Here is a 12557-nt window from a genome sequence, read left to right as displayed (position 1 = left end):
AATTCCATGGATCTCAGATGTGACTCAGTTGCCTTAGCACAGTCTGAGGCACTGTCATTTGTCATATTAGCTTATGCTGTATCCAAGGCCCCTAGAAGAGCGCCTAACATATGGTAAGTGCTCAAATATTGTCAGATGAATGAATGAATGAATGAATGATCAAACTGCTCAAAGCTTAACTTATAAACCTCTTGGGTCACAATGAAATAAAAAATATAGTTTATTTTAAAATAAAAATAACTTTTTAAGTTAGTAAAACTATATATCTACAAAAAATACGCTTAAATAAAATATAGAGTATATCTGCTGTGTGTATATTGTACAACTATATACATATAATGTATATATGCTTTTGAAAGTTAGCAAAACTAAATTATAAACAATCACATCATCAAAAATACTCATTTGGTGTATAAGTGTTCTCACATTTTTTCGGTATAGTATGTGTATAAATTAAAAAAATAAAATTTGGATCACATCATACCTAACATTTAATAAACTCTACCATTTTGTTTACTTAAAATTATACTGTGAATTAAATGTCTACTTTATCACAAACACCAAAAGTAGGTTTAAAAGACCATCTATTTTTGTTATTTTCTTCTTTCTACATATCTGTTCTTTTGGTCTCACGTTCTTATCCTTATAATAAGGTTTGCAATATTACAGTTTAAAATGTCGTTTCTGAAGGAGGAAGGTCTAACATGCTAGAACATGTCAGCATTCCAGAAAATATGCTGAATAACTTTGCTTTATACTTTATTACTTTGGTTTTCCTTTTAGATTGATTTTTAAAAAAATAATTTTATTTTACATCAACTCACAGGTGAAATTGCCCGTTACTTTTTAGAACAAACACTGAAATTAAGGATTTTAAATAGAGTATAAATGCGATGCACACTTAGGTTAGATGTTTTCAAGGAGGTCAAAAACATTGTTTTTTGATTCAGGGACTCCACAGTTCACTGATGTCACAGGATCTCACTACTGGCTCTCTCCTGATAGATGTTGAGAGAGGATAAGCACACTGCTATTTTTCCAGATTCTGTTTTTATTTAGAAATAATACATAATTTTAAAAGGTCAGAATAGTGGCAAAATAGGTTGGCAAAAAGGGGACAACAATTGACCAAAAAAACAACAATAATTTAAACCAAGTTAATTATTGGGACAAAGTAGTAGAAAATGTGCTGAATCAAAATAAATCTGATTAGATCCTTCAGTGGTAACTGCTTCCCGGAGCATGCACTTTCCTCCAGCGTAGCCCTGTCCAGGGACAAGCCCACGTCTGTACTATGAACCGGGAAGTCTTAGGTTGTCAATAAACTATCTTTGCTTTCACAAATATTTACAAAGCACCACCTTCTTCTCTTCATTGCTATAGAAATAAAAAAACAAGGGGAAAAACAGATGGGATCAAGAACTTCAGTTTGAGACTTATGAAATATTACAAATAAGAAAATATAAAGAACTATTTTATTTTCCAAAAAAACATAATTTTTGACTCTCGATTCCCTAGCACAGCGTAGCAAGTAAATGTTTAACCAGAGCTTAAGGTATAAGAAATGAATTTCATGTGGAACCTATACATGAAATTTATCTAAATATCCAATCTATTTTATAAATTTTATGGAGTCTGCAGATGAGAGGATAGGAGGGGAATAAGTAATAATATTTTTATCTTATTAAGAATTATTAGGGTGCTTAATTACATCTACAGGGAAAAATAATATTTAATGAAATGACGAAGGTAACTAATGCTGCAAAAATAAAGTTTGTACACAATCATTATACTGAACAATACCTTAAACCAAAAATTACAGCATATATACCAGTCAGAGTGTCCATGTAAGCATTTTGAATAATTATATGTGGCGTATTCTCTTAGTTCAATGGTTAATATAATGCATAAGCCAGAGATGCTTCATTATTCCAAAGTTTCTCTAAAAGGATTTTTCAGCTGAAGTGAATCTGTCACTATTAGTGCTCTAGTCATGTCTCTATAGCTACTAGTAGAAAAGTACATTTTTGTGACACTAAATTTTTTTGCTTAGAGTTTATCTTCCAAATGAGTAATGTCTAAAGAGAATCACAATCTGAAAAGGTAGTGAAGCTTCAGCTGGTCAGTTTCATTTCTCCCTCCCTTTAAATCTGTCTTTGGCTTATGCAATACCAACAGGATGGTGTAATTTTTGAAGTATTTACTTTGTAAAGATACTAATTTTCTAAGCAAACTTTTTATATATCAAAGGGTGTATGAAAAATGAAGCCTCATCTATCTTTCTCTTTCTTTCTGCCCTCCAATCTCCCGTTTAGTAAAACTTGTAGAGCAAATTGTTTCATTGACCTTGAACATTTTGATTGCATCCTCTGAAGAAAAAGGCAGGAATATAGAATGATTTTTTATGAGGTACTGTATCACAAAAGAAAAAGAGTGCCTGATAGTCAACGTTCCAGGTAATAATACTTCTCAAGCTTCCAATTTGGGAATGCACAGATAACGAGAATATTACAGCTAGGAGGAGAGACTCTTAATGATAACATCACACCCTTTTGATGTAATATAACTAGAAGAGATTTAAGAAATTCCTTATTTCTGCTCCAAACTCAAAATATTATCCATTTTTTTCTTTTATTATTGTTATTATTATTATTTTGAGACAGGATCTGGCTCTGTCACTCAGGCTGGAGTGCAGTGGCATGAACTCAGCTCACTACAACCTCCAACTCCCAGGCTCAAGCAATCTTCCTGCCTCAGCCTCCTGAGTAGCTGGGACTCACAGGCAGGAGCCACCACGCCTGGCCATTTTTTTCTTAATAAAAAATAATATAGAAGTTTAATGTAAAAGTTAGGAAAAACAACAATTACAAATACTTCTGTGCATTCTATCCAGCTTAAAATACAGAGCATTACCCTAATCAACATAATGTTTAGTTTTGTACCTTTTTTTAAACTTGATATAGATGGGAATCAAAATGTGTATATAATTCTATGACTTGCTTCTTTGGATCGATATTGTTTTCATGACGTTGGCCCATGTTGATACATGTGGCTGCCCATAGTTTATTTATTTTCATATCTGTATGACATTCCATTGTGAAAGTGTACCACAATTTATCTGTTTTCTTGTAACTGAAAGTTACTTCCAAATTTTGCAGCATAAATATTGCTGCCATGAACACATGACTACTAGTGGACATGTGCAGGAGATTCGCTACATTATATATCTAGAAAGAGAATTGGTGATCATGTATGATATGCATTCTTCATTTACTAAATATTACCAAATTGTTTCCCAAAGTGCTTGTACCAGTTTATACATACATACAAAGTGCTATCAGCAGAGTTTAAGTTCTTATTATTCCACATCCATGCCAACACTAAATAAGGATAAACTGTAAAATTTTTGCTTCCCTGGTGGTTGTGAAATGGTATCTTTTGATCTGAATTAGGATTTCTGTGATTGCTAACAACACTGAACATCTTTTTATGTGTTTTCTGGGGGGGGGAGTCCATTCTTGTTTTCTTTTGATTGCTTTCCTGTTTAAGTCCTTTGCCCATTTTTCTCTATTGGGTTGTTTGTAGTCTTCTTAAAATTTGTAGAGATTTTAAAGTGTATTTTGGGGCTGGGTGTGGTGGCTCCTGTCTGTGATCCTAGCACTTTGGGTGGCTGAAACGGATGGATGACCTGAGGTTAGGAGTTCGAGACCAGCTTGACCAACATGGTGAAACCCCGTCTCTACTAAAATTATATAAATTAGCTGGGTGTGGTTGCACATGCCTGTAATTCCAGCTACTCGGGAGGCTGAGGTGGGAGAATTGCTTGAATCCTGGAGGCAGAGGTTGCAGTGAGCCGAGATCCTACCACTGCACTCCAGCCTGGATGACAGAGTGAGCCTTCATCTCAAAAATAAATAAATAGATAAATAAATAAATACATAAATAAATAAAGTGTTTGGATACTAATCTTTTGTCAATTATGTTTTGCAAATATATTTTCTCACGTTTATATTTTTACATCCTTTGCCTTTAATTTTGTTTTTATTATGGAGGTGTTACCTACAATCAGCAAAGTGAATAAACTTGTGTACAGAATTATTATATATGTGTATATCCACATAGCCATCCCCTAGATCAGTGTGTAAAACACTTCTAAGACCACAGTAGGCTCTCTCACGCCTCCGTTCCAGGTAATGTCTCTGAGTCTCCCACACCTCCAGGATTTTCTTCACTCCCACTCTGGATTAATTTTGTCTTTTTTGAACTCTTAATGAATAGAATCATGAAATAGGTAGTATATCGTATTTGGTTTCTTTCACTCAATATTTTATCTGAGGGATGTTGTACATAAAAATATTGTGTTTTTTTCATTGCTGTGTAGTATTCCAATGTGTGAACATTTTATGATTTCCCACTCTACAACTGATGTGTGTGTAGATTGTTTCATAGGTTAGACTATTATACATCCCTGTACTCATCCTTTATTGTACAGCAGCCCTCAATTTCCTTCTGCATGTATCCAGGAGCAGAATTTCTGGGCATAACATGTATGCATGTTTGGGTTTAGTAGGTATAGCCAGAAAGTATGCCAAAGCAGTTGTGCCAATATATACTCATATCTACAGTGTATGACAGTCCAGTTGCTTTATGTCCTCATCAATATGTGGTATGGTTAGTCCTTGAATTTTAGCCACATTGTATTAGGTTGGTGCATCTAAAATAATCTTTTTGTAGGTGATTTTATTTTTATTTAGTTAGTCAGTTTTCGGAGACAGAGTGTTGCTCTGTCACCCAGGCTGGTGTGCAGTGGCGTGATCTGGGCTTACTGCAACCTCCACCTCCTGAGTTCAAGAGATTCTCCTGCCTCAGCCTCCTGAGTAACTGGGACAACAGGCGCGTGCCACCATGCCTGGCTAATTTTTGTAGTTTTGGTAGAGACATGGTTTCACCATGTTGGCCAGGCAGGTCTCGAATTCCTGACCTCAGGTGATCTGCCCACCTCGGCCCCCCAAAGTGCTGGGATTACAGGTGTGAGCCACCATGCCCGGCCTTTGTAGGTGATTTTATGTGTTTTAACCTAATGCTCTCATTTTCTCTTTGATTTACATTTTTCTCATGACTAATGATGTGAAGCAAGTTTTCATAGGCCATTCATAATTTTTTTTCTATTAAAAAAATTTTTATTTTAAGTTCAGGGTTACAAGTGCAGGTTTGTTATATAGGTAAACTTGTGTCATGGGGATTTGTTGTACAGATTATTTCATCACCCAGGTATTAATCTCAGTACTCATTTGTTACTATTCCTGATCCACTACCCCCTCCCACCCTCCACCCTTCAAAAACCCCCATGTGTCCATGTGTTCTCATGATTTAGCTCCCACTTATAAGTGAGAACATGTGGTATTTAATTTTCTGTTCCTGCGTTAGTTTGCTAAGGATAATGGCCTCCAGCTCCATCCATGGCTTTGCAATGAACATGATCTCATTCTCTTTTTTTCCAGTCTATCATTGATGAGCATTTACTTTGATTCCATGTCTTTACTATTGTGAATAGTGCTGAGATGAATATACGCATGCATGTATCTTTGTAATAGAATGATTTATATTCTTTCGGGTATATACCCAGTAATGGGATTGCTGGGTTGAATGGTATTTCTGTCTTTAGGTCTTTGAGAACATAATATCTTTTATAAAGTCCTATTATCTTTTGCTCATTTTTTCTGATATTGATTTGTATTTCTTTACATATTATGGATTCATATCCACTGTTGGATGCATATAATGAAACTGTCTTCTTCAGGTTTGTGACTTTGTCTTTTATTCTCTTCGTATTGTCTTTTAATAAACAGAAGTTCCTAATTTTAATCAAATCCAATTTATAAATTTCCTATGGTAGTGTTTAACATTATACAAAAGTTTTATGTTTAATAAATTTTTGCCTACTCCAAGATTATATGTTTTTATCTACAAGTTTGACTGTTTCAGCTTTCATATTTAAGTCTATAAGCCATTTTGAATTTTTTTTGTATGTAGTGTGAAGATGTCCAAGTTCATGTTTTTCTATATTAATATTCAATCAACCAAGCACAATTTGTTGAAAAGATTACCCCTTTCTCACTGAATTGTAGTGATACCTTTATCATAAATCAGGTGATTGTAAATGTGTTGGTCTCTTCTGGGCTTTCTATCCTGTTCTATTCATCTATTTGTATCCTCTCTATGTGCCTTCTGATGGATAGTAATTCCACGTTTAAATATACACAAATATATCAATCTTTTTCTTTATAGTTTACACAATTTTTGTCTTCCCTAAGCCAAAGTAATACAGATATATTTCTATATTTCTCCTAAAATATAGTTTTTTTATAGTTTTATCTTCCAGATTTTAAGGTTGTTCAAATTTAATTAACTTGGCACTGATTTTTGAGACGGTTTGAAGTACAGATCTGATTTTATTTTCATCCATGTATATTTACAATTGTCTCAGCATCATTTATGGAATAGACCTCCCCTTTGAATTTTTTGTTTTTGTTTTTGTTTGGTAGAGATGGGGTCTCACTATGTTGCCCAGTCTGGTTTCAAACTTCTGGGCTCAATTGATCCTCCTGCCTCAGCCTCCAAAAGTGCTGGGAGTATAGGCATGAGCCATCACACCTGGCTGAATAGTCCCTTTTGTCATCTTTGAGCTACTATGCCAACTCTGGTACAAAGTAACTTTTCACATATTCATGAGTTTGTTTCTGGGCTCTAGATTTTGTTCCATTTGTCTATTTGTCTATTTCTGTGTCAAGATCATACCATTCTAATCATAATAGCTTCAAGTCTTCCAGCATTGTACTCATCAGGAGTATCATGATGATTTTTGACCATTTATAATTCCTTGTGAATTTTAGAATAGGTTTGTTAACTCCACAAAAGTCCCTGTTAGGATTTTGATTGGGTTTGTTTTTGTTTTTGTTTGAGATGGAGTCTCATTGTTTACTATGATTACATTTTTTTTTTTTTTTTTTTTTTTTTTTTAGATGGAGTCTCAGTCTTGCCAGGCTGGAGTGCAGTGGCGATCTTGGCAACCTCCACCTCCTGGGTTCAAGCGATTCTTGTGCCTCAGCCTCCCGAGTAGCGCCCTCCACCAAACCTGGCTAATGTTTGTATTTTTAGTAGAGATGAGGTTTCACCATGTTGGCCAGGATGGTCTTGATTTCCTGACCTCGTGATCTGCCCGCCTCAGCCTCCCAAAGTGCTGGGATTACAGGAGTAAACCACCACGCCCGGCCGATTACATTTCATTTTTTTGTACAACCTTATGTTTCCTTTTTTGCTAAGTTTTTGGGGTTATCTTTCATTAACTGAGCCCCAAACTTTCCAACACAACTATAAAATTTATTTCAATATATTAAAATAAATAGTCAAAATTGATTAACTATACATATAGTAATATGCATATTTCATTTTATCTTTTTTGAGACATTCTTCTTGTCCCTGCTAAAGTGGTAGTGGTCACTTGTCATCAACTTTAGATAAGAGGACTACCCTTTTGGCATGGTTTCTGACAGTCTCTATAATAAGCAGAGATTGTCTGCTAAGCAAGTTAATCTACAATGGACATGTAAAGTGAATGTGAAATTTACCTTTGATGTTTTAATTCATTGAGATATTTCTGCAGTTGTTTATCACTGCAGCAACACTTAGCCTGTCTTAACTGCTACAGCCTTCCTCCAGCTAGAAGTAACTGCTGTCTAGCCAGCTGAACATCAGCCATTCCCGACTTTCCCTTCACCATCAATCTAGGAAGTCCTTTGACCTCTTTATTTTCTGGCATACCCTATTTTAGAAATGCAAAATCTTCCTCTTTCTTGCTTTACCCTCTGGTTTTGGTGGTATACATTCTCCAGTAGGTTCTTTAGAAGGATGCATGAAAAGTGAAGTTTTTGAGACCTAAATGTCTGAAATTTGTCACACTAGATCTGATTTCTATTTTGGCTACATTCAAAAATTTTTGTTAAAGCCCAGGTGTGGTGACTTATGCCTATAATCCCAGCACTCCGAAAGGCTGAGGTAGGAGAATTGCTGGACGCTAGGAGTTCGAGATCAGCCTAGGCAACATTTCAAGACCTAATTTCTATAAAAAGTGAAAGATAAAAAATAATTAGCTGGGCATGGTGGCACACCTTTAGTCCTAGCTACTCAGGAGACTCAGGTGGGAAGATCGTCTGAGCCCAGGAGTTTGAGGCTCCAGTAAGCCATGATCGGGTCACTGCACTCTAGCCTGAGCAACAGAGTGACACCCTTTTTCTCCTAAAAATAAAAACAAAAACAAAAACAACAACAAAAACGAAAAATTTATGTTAGAAACATTTTTCCCTCAAAAAATTGAAGCTATTTCTTCTTTAATTGCTTCCTAAAAGTGTAACTATTTGAAATCCAGTGTCATTTGTATGTAACCTGTTTTTCTTTCTGTAAGCAATGATGGCCTTGGTGTGCTTTTTTGCTTTGTAATTAAATGTGGAAACTAATGTTCACTAGTTCTGGAAGTTTTTTCTATTATTTCTTCAACAATGTCATCCTCGCCATTTTTTCTGAGTTTTCTCTTTAGAATTTCTGTTATTAAGATTTCTTGGATTGATTCTCATCTTTTCACTTTTATGTGTAGTCTGTTTATCATTTGGTTTTATTTCCTGGGAGATTTTCTCAACTTTATCTTCTAATTTTTCTCTTGCTTTTTTGTTTGTTTGTTTTTATCGTACATTTTTATTTTTTATTTGTTTTATTTTATTTTATTATTTTGAGACAGAGTCTCACTGTGTCACCCAGACTGGAGTGCAGTGGCATGATCTTTGCTCACTGCAACCTCCACCCCCTGGGTTCAAATGATTTTCTTGTGTGCCTCAGTCTCCAGAGTAGCTGGGATTATAGGCATGTGCCACCACGCCCGGTGGTGTATTTTGTATTTTTAGTAAAGATGGGGTTTTGCCATGTTGGCCAGGCTAGTCTCAAACTCCTGACCTCAAGTGACCCACCCACCTTGGCCTCCCAAAGTGCTGGGATTACAGGTGTGAGCCACTGTGCCTGGCCTTCTTTTACGTTTTTAAATTCCCAAAGTTCTTTATGTTCTCTGAATGTTTTATTCTTTCCTTTCTTCTCTTTGTTTCTTTCCGTCTTTCTCTCTCATTCTCCTTCCCTTCCATTTTTCTTTCCTGCAGGTTTTTTTTGTAATCTTTTAAATTTTTTTTTATTGTGCTCCCTGCATTTTTTCCTATGTACTTGTTTATTCTGATCTTATTTGAGGTTTAAATCAAATATCTGTGGATCCTTGGCTATTCGTTCATATGATAAGTGAGGCACTAAAAACCTGACTGACATCTCTAAGAACGTGGGTTTTTAGCCAGGCGTGGTAGCAGGCCTCTATAATCCCAGTTACTCAGGAGGCCGAGGCAGGAGAATCGCTTGAACCTGGGAGGCAGAGGTTGCAGTCAGCCGAGACTGTGCCACTGCGTCACTGCACTCCAGCCTGGGCAGCAGAGTGAGACTCCATCTCAAAAAAAAAATAAATAAATAAATAAAAAATAAAAAAATACATAAAAACATGGGTTTCAACATTATGATTTTGTTTTAAGATTCTAGAAAGTCCTCTACAACAAGTTTATGTAAGAACATTTTCTTCTATTACTGCCTTGCTGAGAAACGTTTCAAGAACAAAACCAAAAAGAACAGGAATGAATTCTATATTTCAACAAATGCTTTCTTGGCATCTATTGAAATCATTAGATACTTTTTAACCTTTACTTTGTTTAATGTAGTTTCCTAGTGGTAGGGGTTTTCTGACAGTAGTCTTTCAGGGTGGCTTTGCTACTCTTCTCCAAGGAGACACCGACAATTGTTTTAGTAAAGGGGAAAGTTTGAGGTGGAAGGCTAACCAGGCTGTTTCTGCTGCCTGTGTCTAGGATTGGTGCTGTACGCTCTTTGTTCTGGGCCATGCAGAGGTTAAGATTTTCCTTTGCAAAACAAGAATTTGACCTAGAATGTCTAAAACATATTTTCATAATTCAACTAAGTTTGTTGCTACTCTTACATTTTTGTTTTAATGGAATTTTTGCTCCATAAACACTCCATAAGAAATTAAATCTCCTTATTAGCACGACACCTAACATATTGCATTTGACACATCTTAAGGGTAAGAAATGGAATTTTCAAAATGTTTTTTCAATGAACGCCTCATCTGTGGTTCAGCTACTTTCCTTACCACAGCATAGTTTTCCTCCTACTCTTTATCCTCACATGGCAGTCAAGAGACAAGACTTTTTTTTTTTTTCTCCTGCAGTATCTTTCTTTTCCGTGTACTTCCCCTAAGAAGAGGGAAGAGGCAGAGATCTGCTCTAATCATTAGTGTGAACTGTGGACCCAGAGTCGGAGTTGCCGGGTATGCCAAAGAATGTTTGGCTAAGACTCTTCCTTAACCGTTAAGCTAAGAAACTTTTCACAGAGGCCTCAGAATGATTGGTAGAGTGACACAATGAGAGGCAGCTAAACACTTAGTAATGGAAGAAATCTAGACTTGGGAATCAAGCCATGAAGTTTCAGGCTAGCTTCTGTCCCTCTTGAGCCTCTCTGAGTCTTACTTTCCTCATATATAAAATAAGGAGGCTTGACTTTACTAGATTGTCATCATGGTTTTTTGGGCTGTAACATTCTTTTGTATTTAAAATAATACCGGCGGACATGGTGGCTCATGCCTGTAATCCCAGCAATTTGGGAGGCTGAGGTGGGTGGATTACCTGAGGTCAGGAATTCAAGACCAGCCTGACCAACATGGAGAAACCGTGTCTCTACTAAAAATACAAAATCAGCCGGGCATGGTGGCGCATGCCTATAATCCCAGCTTCTCAGGAGGTTGAGGAAGGAGAATTACTTGAACCTGGGAGGCGGAGGTTGCAGTGAGCCAAGATTGTGCCATTGCACTCCATCCTGGGCAACAAGAGTGAAACTCCATCTCAATAAAATAAGATAAAATAAAATAAAATAATAAAAATAAAACAAAACAAAATAAAATAAACTCAGACCCAACGTGGTGGCTCACACCTATAATCGTACACTTTGGGAGGCTGAGGTGGGCAGATCACTTGAGGCCAGGAATTCTGAGACCAGCCTGGACAACATAATTAATCACCATCTCTATTAAAAATACAAAAACTTAGCCAGGTGTGGTGGCACACACCTGCAATCTCAGCTACTGGGGTGGCTGAGGCAGGAGAATCGCTTGAACCTAGGAGTTGGAGGTTGCAATGAGCCAAGATCATGCCACTGCACACCAGCTGGGGTGACAGAGATCCCGGTCTCAAAAAAGTAAATAAATAATAAGAATATATCAACTTTAGAAAATCTTCAATAAATGTGCAGATTCAATTTAAGTGCGAACTTCACTGTTTAAATTGAAAGAGATCTTACAGTGTTTCAGAATTGAATCTTTTTCCTTTCTGTTATGAATACTGTTTTGTTTTTTAAATATATGACATAGAAAGTTTCCTGGAAATCCCTAAAATATCCCTATGGTAGGCAAAATAATGGCCCCCCACAAAGATGTCCGTGTCTTAATCCCTGAAACCTGTTATGATGTTATCTCACATGGCCAAAGGACTTTGCAGATGTGGTTAAATTAAAGATATTGAGAAGGAAAGACTATCCTGGATTATGTGGTGGGACCTAATTTAATCACAAGGCAAAACCACAATTACTTTTGCACGAACCTAATAGAAAAGGTCGGAATGATGTCATGTGAGATGGACTTAACCTGCCATTGCCAGCTGTGAAAGCAGAGGAAGGGAGACATGAGCCAAGGAATGTGGGCCACCTGCAGAACCTGGAGAAGGCAAGGAAAATGGACTCTGCCCTAGGACTCCAGAAGGAACACAGCCCTTCTGATGCTTGATTATGGCCTTGTGAGACACAGTTTAGATTTTTGATCTCCAGAACTAAAAGAAAAATTTGGAGTTTTATTTTTAAGCCACTAAATTTGTGACAATTTGTTAAAGCAACAGTAGGAAATTAACACAATCCCTCACCTCTGGCCTGTATTATGTTGAGCAAATGTACTTTAGTTTTTATTGTTATTTCTCTGCATGTTGTTCACATAGTAGCAAACACTTCTGTTCCACCTTAATAACAAAGAATTATGCCATGTTGAATTATTTATTTATGTTATAGCTAAAGGAATAATTAGAAAGTTGATTAATTATGCTTCTGTGCACCGTTATGTTCCCAAGTCTAATTATTTCCTAGGACTATGTTTCATTCTTTGAATTCACAGAATGTTGGATCTGGAAAGAACCATTAATATGATCTAATGGAGTCTAACACTCTCCTTTTGTAAGAGAAGAAATTGTGACCTATTAAGAGTAAACCCCTAAGCTTCACCATATGCATCCAGCTAGTTGCTTATAACACTAGGATAAAATTCGAGGACCTCTGGCTCCCAGGCAGGCATTTGCCCCACAGTACCATGCTGTTTCCACAAAAGCGTGAGGATGTGAAAATATATAATGAACCTGGTCTCTTAGTGCAAA

Source organism: Chlorocebus sabaeus, chromosome 13 (assembly GCF_047675955.1).
Source record: "Chlorocebus sabaeus isolate Y175 chromosome 13, mChlSab1.0.hap1, whole genome shotgun sequence".
NCBI lineage: Eukaryota > Metazoa > Chordata > Mammalia > Primates > Cercopithecidae > Chlorocebus > Chlorocebus sabaeus.
Note: the sequence above shows the minus strand (reverse complement) of the source record.